We start from the raw sequence: 13,574 nt of genomic DNA, 5'->3' as shown, positions 1-13,574 counted from the left end.
GGGTATAAAGTTTCAGTTATGCAAGAGGAATAAATTCTAGAGATCTGCTGTCTACCATAATACCTATAGTTAGCAATATGGTATTGAGCACTTAAAATTTTAACAAATTTTAACAGAAGATAGATCTTATGTTAAGTGTTCTTACCATAGAAAACACACACAAATCCCCAAAATAAAGCAAGCACTAGAAAACTTTTGGAGTAGTGTGTATGTCTATTACCATGATTATAGCAATGGTTTCATGAGTAGATGCTTATGTCCAAACTCACCAAACTGTATACATTAAATAGATACAATTTTTGGTATATCAATTATATCTCAACAAGGCTGTTAAAAATATAGATCCATTTTCAAATTCCATAATTTAGGAAAAAGGATAATAATTAAGAATTTTAAATAACCTATAAATAATCAAGTTAAAAACAAAATTAGATAAATTCAACCGTCATTACATTTAATGGAACATGGCCTCCAAAGACATGGGGAAAACATTGGCCCCAGAGTTAGAAGTCCTGTGTTTGACTATTTTTTTAACGTAAACTCTCTTGATATAGATCTATTTTTATCCCCCACATCTCACCTACCATGTTGGTTAGAATTAAATTCTGTTGCAAGTGAAAGAAAAATCACAATAGTGGTGGCATAAACAAGAAAAAAGTATATTTCTCCCTTATGAAAATTAAGCTCAGGCTGGGCATGGTGGCTTGTGCCTGTAATCCCAGCACTTTGGGAGGCCGAGGTGGGCAGATCACTTGAGGTCAGGAGTTCGAGACCAGTCTGACCAACATGGTGAAATCCCATCTCTACTAAAAATACAAAAATTAGCCAGGCATGGAGGCAGGAGCCTGTTACCCCAGCTACTAGGAAGGCTGAGACAGGAGAATCTCTTGAACCCAGGAAGCAGAGGTTGCAGTGAGCTGAGATCGCACCACTGCACTCCAGCCTAAATGATGGAGCGAGAATCCATCTAAAAAAAAAAAAAAAAAAAAAAAAGAAAGAAAAATAAAAGAAAAGAAAATTAAGCAAAAAGAAAGTAGTTCTAGGCTGGCATGGTGACTGCAGAGTCAGCAGGAACCTAGATTCCTACTCCCTTCTCGCTTTGCCGTCTTCAGCATATAGTTTCCTCTCATGCCCTGGAATGGCAACCTAGGCATTACCCATCAGGCCCACATTCTTATCGGCAGCAAATGGCAAAGAAGGGCATGTGTCTGTTCCTCTTAAAAAGTTGCACTGGACACTTCTGCTTATGTGCATTCCAATGGCCAGAAATGAGCCCCATGGATACATCTTACTGCAAGGGGAGCTGGAGTTTGTATTCTAGGTGACTACATACCTAAGTAAAACCAGACATTGATTTAAAGAAAGAAGGGGAGAACAGATATTAGGGGACAGCTACAGATATTTAAGCTGTTGGTCAAGATTTAATGAAGATGAACACCATAAAAAGAAAAAGCTTGTTCTGGATGCCGGTAGAAGCTTTGCATGGGAATGGGGCGGGGAATAAACAAACACAAAGATTCTGTGTAGCAGATAAATGCATTCTTTTTTCCATACAACCCATTAACATTTTCTTGCCTACTAAATACCTTTAAAAACTGAATCCAAAGCTCTGAAGACTACTGGTAGAAAACAAATGCATAAGTGCAAACTACCTTTGCTTCTGTTTGTTTAGATGCTACTAGACAACTGGATGAATGAGTCTTTTGGCATCATAAAACAGCAAAAACAATTATCTCTAAAAGTCACATCATGGTACAGAAAATACAGGTGCTACAGGATTATGCATTTATAACACAGCAGATTTCACAATGACAAAAAACACACACACACACACACACACAAAGAAAATAAAAATGCTGATCAGGCCTTAGTCCATGGTGGATTTCTGGATTGGCCTATTGGCTTTGCTAACTTATCACAACAGGTAAAACAACTCACAGCATAGATACTTCACTCTGAGTGTAAGGTCAAACTGATTCCCACCTCCACCCCCAATCTTCTTTTGTTTGAAGTCTGAATAGAAGGGGTGATTTACTGGAATGATTTTTTGAACTTGCGGTTTGTTTTGGTGCACATAGAGAATGGATACTGACAGTCACCAGACTTACATAGGCTGTCACTGAATGTGGACATTCACTATGTATATATAGCCTTTGCTGCCATCTCCCTCTAGTTAGTGTTTGCCTCCTAGAAGCCACAGCTGCTGAAAGGAGTATCTAGTTAAGGAATAAACAGGTTTTAGGTAGAGCCAGAAGCTGATTCTTGGCCTGAGGTTGAGTTGAACTCTACACAGAGAACACAGACATACAACGTAGAAGGGGACTCCAGTGAGCCTCGATGCCAACTCTCAAGCTCCCTGAACCCCAGGTGGAAAGCAAGGAAGGCTCCCTAACCCAAAGAGATGTTATGGGTGTGGCTTCTCACCAAAACATGGAGGGTATCCTGTCTCTTCTGGCTTGTGGTAGTGCAAGCTGATGGCAGAGAAGTGGGGATTTATTGTTTTGACACCTTGGGTTCCTAGAGAAACTGTATTCTATGCTGCCCAGTCTGGGGAGGCCCTGAACTCCCATGAGGTGCAAGCAAAGCACAGCTGTCCTAGAAAGTCCTGTTTTATGAAGCCAACTGGATGTAATCTTGACTCTTACGGAGTGTGGCCAGCAAAGTATGGGACAACTCAAACAAATTTAGAAGAAGAAAACAAACAACCCCATCAAAAAGTGGGCAAAGGATATGAACAGACACTTCTCAAAAGAAGACATTTAAGCAGCCAACAGACACATGAAAAAATGCTCATCATCACTGGCCATCAGAGAAATGCAAATCAAAACCACAATGAGATACCATCTCACACCAGTTAGAATGGCGATCATTAAAAAGTCAGGAAACAACAGGTGCTGGAGAGGATGTAGGGAAATAGGAACACTTTTACACTGTTGGTGGGACTGTAAACTGGTTCAACCATTGTGGAAGACAGTGTGGCAATTCCTCAAGGATCTAGAACTAGAAATACCATTTGTCCCAGCCATCTCATTACTGGGTATATACTGAAAGGATTATAAATCATGCTGCTATAAAGACACATGCACACGTATGTTTATTGCGGCACTATTTACAATAGCAAAGACTTGGAACCAACCCAAATGTCCATCAATGGTAGACTAGATTAAGAAAATGTGGCACATATACACCATGGAATACTATGCAGCCATAAAAAAGGATGAGTTCATGTCCTTTGTAGGGACATGGATGAAGCTGGAAACCATCACTCTCAGCAAAATATCACAGGGACAAAAATCCAAACACCGCATGTTCTCACTCATAGGTGGGAATTGAACAATGAGAACACATGGACACAGGAAGTGGAACATCACACACCGGGGCCTGTCGTGAGGTGGTGGGAGAGGGGAGGGATAGCATTAGGAGATATACCTAATGTAAATGACGAGTTAATGTAAATGACGAGTTAATGGGTGCAGCACACCAGCATGGTACATGTATACATATGTAACAAACCTACCTGTTGTGCACATGTACCCTAAAACTTAAAGTATAATAAAAAACAAACAAACAAAAAACAAAACAACTTACGGGGCAGAGCTGCCTCAGCAAAAGTCATCTATAACTCACTTAAGCAAAAACTTGTAGGTAAATCAGAACATAATAGCCATTTTTATAAATAAATCTTATAGGCCTTAACTACTTCAGCAATATGTGGGTGACCAAAAAAGCTCACTGCCCCCTCAAGAAGCTTTTCTCAGGAATCCCTTACCGAGAAAGTGCCTGCGTGTAACAAAAGGAAAAGTTCCAAGTTTAAAGAATAGGAGAGGTTAGAAACAGAGGGAAAAAAGAAGTGAAAGGCATGAAGTCTAGGAGTGCTTACCACAAGGGCAGCCTTCCTACTGAGTTTAGCTTGCCCAGTGAATCCTAAAGCTTCAAATCCTTTCATTTAGAGTCTGAACATTTTTAATTTACTCTTTAGATATGATAGGAAACCAAGGTTGGTCCTACTGATATTCTAGAATTGCCGCATTCTGCCTGCAATAGACTTCTGGGGCCAGCCTGTGAGCTTAACACCATTTATAACCCCATTTCAGTATACAAGGAACTCCACAGTCACAGCTGCTATTAGACCCATTAAATTTATTAGTGTTAGTCATTTGCAATTGGTAGCAATCTCTATTTTATTTTTTCCTTTTCCAAATGAAAATAATAGGCCTTTTCAAGAAAGTATAACAAAATCTTGCATATCAGTATGCAACAGTAATAGTTAATGTCCTATAAAATTGTTCAGACTTTTTCCTGGAGCAAGAAGTAAACAGGAAAGGCAACTGGCATTAGAAGATGCCTCGCTGTCTGCATGAAAGCAGGATCGGCAAGAGATGATGAAGTGCTTTTGTTGCGGTGTCACAAAGGGATGGGGCTGCCCACAAGAGCTTCTTCCAGTGTCAGTTCAGTGAACTTTGGGAAACTTCCCTCCCTGACTCCACGACAGCGCCTCCTTGAAGTACAGTAATGAAAGCATTTCCCCTGATTTCCTCTCTTTTCTGGCTTGTGGCAGCAAAGAAGAAAGATCGTATCATCTGCTGGCTGATGAAAACTTGAATAGCTGTATACTGTCACCAGATCATTTGGAGGAAAAATGATAAATGCCCTAAAGAAAGCCCTGGGATGCTATATGTAAATCTGAGGTAAGAAGAGCCAATAAGGTCTGTGACAACATTAAGCCAGTTACTAGCAATGAAGCAATTATATGCACGACGGAAACAATCTACAGTGACAGCTATAACAAAGGCACAGGAAAGTGCGCAGGAGACTGCTTGAAATAATCTGAAATATCTAGTGTCCTGAGCAGAGAAAAGTGTGACCTGTTCCAGAGCTTGAGGGTCAGAAAGAGCTGGAATTATAACTGGAGACTGAAGGTCTCTATCATACAACTTTCTAATTGTTAAGTGCCTTAGCTTTTAGATGTGCCGATGAAGGCGTATCTTATAAAATGACTGATGGCAAAAAATCTCAAAGTAAAATGCAAGCATTCTGAATGAAAACAAGGGGAAGGAAAGTAACAATGAGAGTGTAAAAACTATCCATGAAGTGATGGCATCTGACTTGGGCCAGGGTGCTGAGAAATGGGCATACTCACACACTACTTGTGGAAGAAGAAATTGCTACAATCATTCTGTGACAGGCAGTTTACAAATATGTATCCATGGCCTTAAAACTCTGTGATCCCTTTGACTTGGAAAGTCTATTATCTGGATATTATCCTAAAGAAATATGTATGGATATGAAAAGTAATTTAATGAAGTGTTCAACCACCACCACCACCAGCACCACCACCACCACCACCAGCACCACCACCAGCACCACCACCATTTCTTAGGTGCTCCTTATGTCCTTCACAGGAGAAAATGTTTATTCTGGATGCTGATGGAGGCCTCAGGTGGGGGATGGAGTTGGGAGATGAATAAACACTTAAAATTTCTGTGGAAGAGACAAATGCATACTTTTTGAAGCACAACACATAACCTTTCTTTGCCTCTAAAATAACTTTAGAGATGAATTAAAAGTTCCGAAGAACTGGCTGGTAGAAAACAAACGCATATGTGCAAGCTACCTTTGTTTCTGTTTGTTTTAGGTTACTAGACAACTGGATAAATGAACATGTTTTGGCATCGTAAAAACAGTTCTTTTAGTTGAATATTAAAAGGAAAAAACAGAATTATCACAAAAGTCACATCATGGTGCAGAAAACACAGGTGCCACAGCTTTATGCATTTATAACGCAGATTTTACAAGACAGAAGAGAATGAAAATGTTGACTGAGGCTATTGTACTTTCCATGTCTTAACTCATTTCACGATAAGGATGTTCATTACAGTGCTATTTATGTTGACCTCCTAAATACCCATTACAGGTGACTGGTTGTAAGTAAATTCTATTGCCATATAATACAAGCATTAGGAAGCTACTACAAAGGGTCACATAGAGCTATATTTACAGACATGAAAAACAATCTCAACATCCTCTGAGGTGAAAAACACATAAGTATTCTACAGTATATACAGTGTGATGCCTGATATGATTTGGCTCTATGTCCCCACCCAAATCTCATGTTGAATTGTGTTCTCAATTGTTGGAGGTGGGGCCTGGTGGGAGATGACTAGATCATGGGGTAGTTTCTAATGGTTCAGCACCATTGCCCTAGTGCTGTCTTCTGATAGAGTTCTCACAATATCCGGTCGTTTAAAAATGTGTAGCACTTCCCCGTTTGCTCTTTCCTGCTGCCATGTGAAGATGTGCTTGCTTCTGCTTTGCCCTTCTACCATGATTGTAAGTTTCCTGAAGCCTCCCCAGTCATGCCTTCTGTATAACCTGTGGAACTGTGAGTCAATTAAACTTCTTTTCTTTATAAATTATTCAGCCTCAGGTAGTTCTTTATAGGGGTATAAGAACAGACTATTGTTAACAATGCTAATAGTGTCAATGTAAATGAATTGGGAAGATAATGATGTTACTTTTGTTTATCTGGAACTTTTAGATTTTTAGAATTAATGTATTACAAAAAAAGAAGCACAATTTATTTTAAATGGGTTTTTTTTTTTTAGAAATAAAAAAACTTTCTTCCACAAGAAAAAACATATTTAGCTGAGCAATTGTGAGGAAAATAAAGAATATCTCCAAAGTGGGGCCGATGCAGGGAAAGACTCATCCCAGATATGGACCTGCAAGACCTAATAATTCAAAATGGAGAATTCCTGTCAGCAGGTTGCATTTTCAGGGGAAGAGGACATATTTGTAGTACAGAACCCGTGGCCTGGGGCATTTTAAGCCAAATTCTCCTTTGTTCACTTGGGAGCACAGACAAGAAGAGGCACCTCTCCTCTTCCTCCTTCTGTGCCTCCTCAATTGCTCCTGATGTCCCTGAGCCTACTGCTGGGGTCCTGCACCCCTCGATGCATCTTGGTGGGGTGGAATGCTTATTCTGCTCTCGATGAAAGCCTTGGACAAACAATGAGAACCCTCAGGCAACTCAAAAACCACTTGAATGAAGTGGATGTGTGGGCAGTTGCTTTTACTGGGCATAAGAGGAACTCCCTATCCCATCCGCTCTCACCCCCAAAGAAATGCAAAAGCAAAGACAATTTCATAATTTTTCTGGATGGGTTTCTAAGCCTTCTGAACTGTTGCTTAGGGCATTAGGCAACCTATTTGGTTAGGTTTAACAATATTTGTGAAACTGTATGTTTTAAGTTATACTGAGAAGTTTAACAGATATTATACTGTATTATGTTTAGAAAGGAATCTTTCTCCACATGAAGGTCAAAACTTACAAATAACATAGTATGAATAAGTGTACTGAATACACACTTTCTTCTTCAGACAACATTAAAAAGATAGATTTCATAGCTTAAATAATGCTCAGAAATCTTCCGAGAAGAATTCCATTAAACACGAAGGTGATATATTCCTTTGTAAAGGGTGTTATTACCTTTACAAAGATCTGGGGTGATGGTGGTGAAGAAAAAGACTGTTGCAGGTGCATAAAATACATTGACTTGCTGAAAAATATTCTAACTTGTACATGCATCCAGATCATGCAATCAACTTCTGCATAAATTTAATCGGCTTGCCTTTCCTCATCTTATGAATGAGGAAACTGAGGCACAGAGAGGCAAAGTGGCTTGTCCAGTTTAGAAACTTGCTTTTTTACAATGAAAAGATTGTCCCCAATAAAACAAAACCAGAAGCTCAATAAAACTGTTGGAATATCACTAGACTATTTCACACTTTAGCCACATGCTACTATCAAGGCCAGAAGCTACTTACAGCTTTGGAGGTAGAGGGTGTAGTGGAGGGAGGCCGTTTATATCCTTATGTACCAGTTTTCTAGCCTGCTCTGAGATTAGTATCACATTGATACAATCAGAGAAAAAGGTGCTGGTAGGAGTTTTAGCCTATGAATAGTAGTATTATAGAGTAGTCCACTCGTACCCAGTAGGGATACATTCTAAGACACCCAGTGGATGCCTAAAACCATGATAGTACCAGACGCTATATGTACTATGTTTTTTCCTATACATACATACCTATAATAAAGTTTAATTTATAAATTAGGCATATAAGAGAGTAACAATAAAAAAAGAACCATTCTGACAATATACTATAATAAAAGTTACATGAATGTGGTCTCTTTCTCTTTCTCAAAACTATCTTATTGTTCTACACTCACTCTCTTCCTGTGATGATTTGAGATGATAAAATGTCCACATGATGAGATGAAGTGAGGTGAATGACTCAGGCCTGGTGGCGTAGCATTAGGCTACTACTGCTCTCCTGACAGTAGGTCAGAAGGAGGATCATCTGCTTCAGGTGACCCTGGGTCACCGAGCCAAGATGAGGTGGATGTCCAGATGTCAGGAGCAGAAGATGTGGCTGCTAACAGGCGGGTAGTGTACACAGCATGGATATGCTGGGCAAGGGGATGACTCATGAGTGGGCAGGATGGAGCGGGCTGTTGTGAGGTTTCCTCATGCTCCTCAGAACAGTGCTCAACTTAAAACTTATCAGTGGTTTATTTCTGGAATTTTCCATTCAATATTTTGAGACGGTGGTTGACCACAGGTAACTGAAACCTTGGAAAGCAAAACCTCGGACTAGAAAGGGACTACTGCATTTTGAATCGGATTGATAGCAAGCGAGAAAAGAGTTCATGAGGTCTCGACCCAAGTGGCTACAACTCACTACTGTCAAGAGTTAATACTACCCTCACGTAAGGGCTGCCATCACTATATTACAAGGCTGGATTTTTGTTTAATCTTCAACAGGCTAGCAACTGCAACTCACACCATCTTTCCATTCCTGGGCCTCCATAACCCTAACCATTATTCCCACGACGTAAAACAGAGCACAAATTTAAGGTGACAAAGCTCTGGTTGGTAGACGTGAAGTGTGTGACGAGAAAAGGACCCTCTGAGTACTGCACAGCCATTATGAAGTAACTGACCTATATGAAACTGCTACCATGGTTCACAAATTTATTGTCAGGTTCCAGCCTCTAGCTGTTCTCTGATTGTTCTAAATACTTGACAAACTGAAGCCTTTTCACTTTCCGCTGAAATTGCCTCATCTCCCTGTCAGAGCGCCATGGGGGACTCCATTACTTTTCTGACTTCTCTCCCCTCCTGACAAGTCATTTAGCTGGCTTCTTGTTGTGAAGGCTGTCCATGTCAAATTAGCCAGGGCCCCTATTGTCCTTATTACCACTCGAAAAGCCATCATGAGTAATGCTACGGGGTCCCTCAGTTGTCATCATTTGTCAGAAAGAAAGGGAGTGTGGTTACATATAGCTGACAGGTAATTTCAGTGTCTACAATTACCCCAATTAGTCTTGTCATAAACAATTCGATAAATGCACACCAATACAAACAGATAAACACACCAAGGTCTCTCACTATTAATGCTGTGTAATGGGTAAATCAGTGATATGATGCTATATTTTATTTATTTTTTTAAACTATCCTCAGCTGTGAGCTGGCACTTGCTACCTGGTCAGCACAAATTGTACTATCTACTTTCATTAGCTCATCACCACAAGGAAACGTGAAAGGCTGTGACAAAATTCATTTAGAGAGAGAGGGAAAGAGCAGATTGTTATAACACCTGCTTTAGGCAAGGATACAACAAAGGTTTTCTTTTTGTCAGTTCTAAGCAACTATGGGCTTTAAAGTTCACTATTTTGTGTTAAAACACCAAGATATGAAATATGAGAGAAACAGGGAGTCGAAAAATGATCTCCACACTGAAATTAGAAATATGATTTGAAAAAACAAAAACAAAAACAAAAACCTACTGCCAAATGTGCCAGTCAGCAACCATATATTTTAAAACAAGATTGTGGGCTGGTAATTTCACATTTAAGATGATTACAGTTCTCTTCAACTAAGGATTCCCCACTCCCTTTTTAAAACTGTACCTTAAAACCATATAAACCAATAAAGCTCGCCATGTTCAGTGTTAAACTTATTTATCTACTCCAGTACTCATAGGCATTTGTTGAATAAAGGCATCAACGCTTCTCCTTGCTGGACTCAGCACAGAGGTGATAAAGACCCGGTAAGTATGGCACACTGGTTCTCTCCCATATTCTTGAAATACCAGGGAATGAACCTGTTTTAACACAACACCCTCTAGGAGCACTCTTCAGTTACACTCTATATTCAACCCTGAATGAAGCGCCCTTAAGTTCGCTCTTGTGATCCACATAAATAAAGGCTCAAGATTCAACATCTGTAGCGTCCACTGCACCCTGTCTGTTTGCTGACCGCAATCTTAAGTGATGGCTGAAAAACCCAACACGAGGATATTGTTGTAGGAAATTGCTCTTGGCAACTATTTGTTCAAGCTCAAGATTTTTTTTTTTTTTTTAAACCAACACTAAGAACTCACCAGAAAATACGACAGGTCTCCCTAATGAGTAATCTATTTTAGCACAGTCTTGTCTAGGCATGACAGTTTACTGAGAGGCTTGAAAAACTCGTAATTACCAGTGTTACAGGGCAATTAATGTATATTACACTGCACTACTCATGGCAGCAACTGTCATTTTCTCAATAAAAATGAGTACTCTTCAGCTAAAGGTGACATTAATTGGGACTTTAATGACTATGCAGAGGAGCTGAAGCCAAATATGAACAAAACAGCGATTCAATGAGCGACTTCAGAAACGAGAAAATTGTACTAAAATGAGATTAATTGCTGTTTAGAAAAAGGAAAGAACCTAAAAAGCTATTAAATTGCAGGGTTTGGGTGCCCGGGTGATGGTTGTGATGTTAATCTTGCATTCTCACAGCAGGCAAATATTCACTAAATTCAGAGCCTTTTGACAGCAGGAAAAATCATGTATGCTTAACTTCAATCCATCAAAAATATATTTCAGCTTTTATCAGTGTTCTAAATACTTCTGCAATTTCAAAAATTACTGCTCCATTCCTTGGCTGTCATCATGCAAATGTGAACACTGTCAATATTGCTATGAAAAATTTCCCAGCTTCAAAAGGCCTACTTCAGTGATAAAGAAAGAAAAACGTGAAGATTAGAATTGCAAAACACACACTACTAATATAACAGAAATCAAACAATAAGAATTTAATGTTTAAGTTGTGGAAACTGCTAAAATAGAAAATGATGGGGTGGGCCTTTTTTTCTGGTAGAAAAATCAAAGAAAAATAATTCTGAAATTCTTTCAAGGCGTGTAACTTTACGCTTAATTAATCATCACCAATAATTAGGACAGAATTTTGCAGCTTGACTTCAGGTACTATAATTGTTAATACTGTTCTCTAGTTTCTAAAGGCCTTTTTATCCTTGCTTCTACGTTCTTTAAAAACAATTATATAATTGTTTTTCTTTATGGCCTTTTCAAATATCATGATGACTGTATATACAAAACACAGCGCTTCAACTTTGACATGTAAGGGGATAAACATATTTGATAACTCTGAACTTATATATTCCGTTACTTGACTTTTTTTTTTTTTTTTTTAAGAGAGACCATCAACTTAGTATTTTTGTTAAAGAGGGAGTTTTCAAAAGAGTTATATTTTGGACAGAAATGTAGCATGCACAATAGCTGCCCCATAAAAAGATTAGGCCTGACTTTTGAGTACTGTGTACTTTTCTACTGCATAAGCAATCCTGTTTGTTCTGCATTTTAATATTTAAAGAGCCTTCTCATCTACAGTTTAGGTCAGGGCTCAAGACACATTAACAACCATATAATTCTGGACATACTCAAGAACCACATCCACTAAATGACAGGGGGTAGTGAAATAGTGTACTTTCCATCTTCAAATCAATGATAAGCCCTGTCTATTCTAAAAATCCAGAAATACAAATCACCTGACCTCCATTATGAAGACTTGTTATTGGCCACTTGTCTGCCAGAATATACTTAGAGGGCCACTGTGGGGGAAGAGGAAGGAATGCAGAGAGAAACACATGCATACCCACGCGTAAGCCTGTACAAAACGGCAGGATGTTCTGCTAAGTTTTATCTTCTAGCTGTTTTATTCACTATAAGCATGCTTTCTTACATTTTGAACCCAAACTTGAGTGTAATCATCTTTGTAAAGCAAGTTGCTTTCAGGATCCAGCATTTCTCCAGTATTACCTGCTCCTCCTCTTCTTCCAATTTTCCCTTTTCTTGTATCTAGACTTTTATGTTAACAGCACAATTCTTCCCCAAGAGTCTAACAAATGTTCTTTTTAGTCCTTTTTTGGGGGGTGAAAAGGGGCTTTTGTTATTCATTGTGCCATTTCAAAAACCAAGCTTCTCTTATACCTCAAAAACAGCTTTATTTTAAAGACAAAAAATTCACCAAGCTCCCCCTAAAAGTCTTTTCAGGCAGAGTCCTTAGAGAAGACAGGTGCCTTTGGCTAAATTATCTCCACTGACAAACCATTCACATAAATTTGCTTTTTTTTTTTAAATAAAAAAGTACATGTCAATAGTTTGATTCCATTTTGTCTATGCAAATACCATTGATAAAAATTTCAATGGAAGTTTTCAGGGAGTGGAAGAGTTCCAAGCTAGGTATTGAAATGGGACGCAGGAATAGGATACTAATTCACCAAACTTGCCAAGAATGATCTAACCCGGTAGCCGTACAAAGGCAATTGCAAACCATCTACATGATCCCAGATAATCCCTTATACTGTATCTCTAGGATCTCATCCCCATTCTGCAGTTTACTGTGAGAGGCTCCGTTTGGGGCTCCAGGTTTCCCATTTGCAAAATGGGAGCAACTTTGTCATGCTAAATTTGCTGCCTGTGAACTAGCGCTGAGCACTTGGCAGACACCACCAGCTCCAGGAATGTTAACGATTGGAATAAACCTTTAGGAAAGTTCCTAAAATGAATTTATTTGATACTGTTGTTCAATTGCTGAAATTCTTTACCCCTCACAGTTGCTGCAGTGGTGCTATGGGAAAAGGTGATCACATTGATCATGCAAAAGGCTTGCACAAAAAAGCAAGAGGCATTGCTCTTTCAGCTAAGGCTGAAATTCCATTTTTAACCTCATTATTATTTTGCACAAATATCATACGTCTCTCTTCCAAAATACTATTTAATGGTTTAAATTTCTTATTCAGGCCCCCCCAAGATTGAAATGTACCACAATGCCCATCAATCTCACAATTGACAGACCATGTTTAAGCTGGGAATAGTGACAAGTTACAGGGACTTTTTAAAAAAAATCAATTCCAGGAGATTAGTAAGATGCGTTTTTAGATACATACCCTCAGAACATTATAAACTCAGTGAGAAGCCAAACTGGAATATCTCAAGTTTGGAAGATGAACAATATTTTGATGTGCCAAGGCTAATACATTATATGTTTCGAGTCTTACTATTAAGACCTGTAGCAACTGTTTCAAGAGATGAGTAGAAATGAAACAAATGGTAAATGTTTATTCAGTCACACAGTTCTGAAAGAAAACAACTGTTAATTTGCATTAGCTTGGGATCACTTAGCAGACTGCTTTTTAAGAGCTATCACCTCTCGGCAGCCCAT

The 13,574-nt window shown here is 39.0% G+C and overlaps 1 protein-coding gene across 9 annotated transcripts in view; it reads right to left on the bottom strand.

Moving 5' to 3' along the window:
* Positions 1-13,574, bottom strand: part of CDIN1 (CDAN1 interacting nuclease 1) — a 274,755-nt gene that overhangs the window by 85,896 nt on the left and 175,285 nt on the right. The gene's annotated exons all lie outside the window — the stretch shown is intronic.

Source organism: Pongo pygmaeus, chromosome 16, assembly GCF_028885625.2.
Source record: "Pongo pygmaeus isolate AG05252 chromosome 16, NHGRI_mPonPyg2-v2.0_pri, whole genome shotgun sequence".
Classification (NCBI taxonomy): domain Eukaryota; kingdom Metazoa; phylum Chordata; class Mammalia; order Primates; family Hominidae; genus Pongo; species Pongo pygmaeus.
This window is presented reverse-complemented; position numbering and strand designations above follow the sequence as displayed.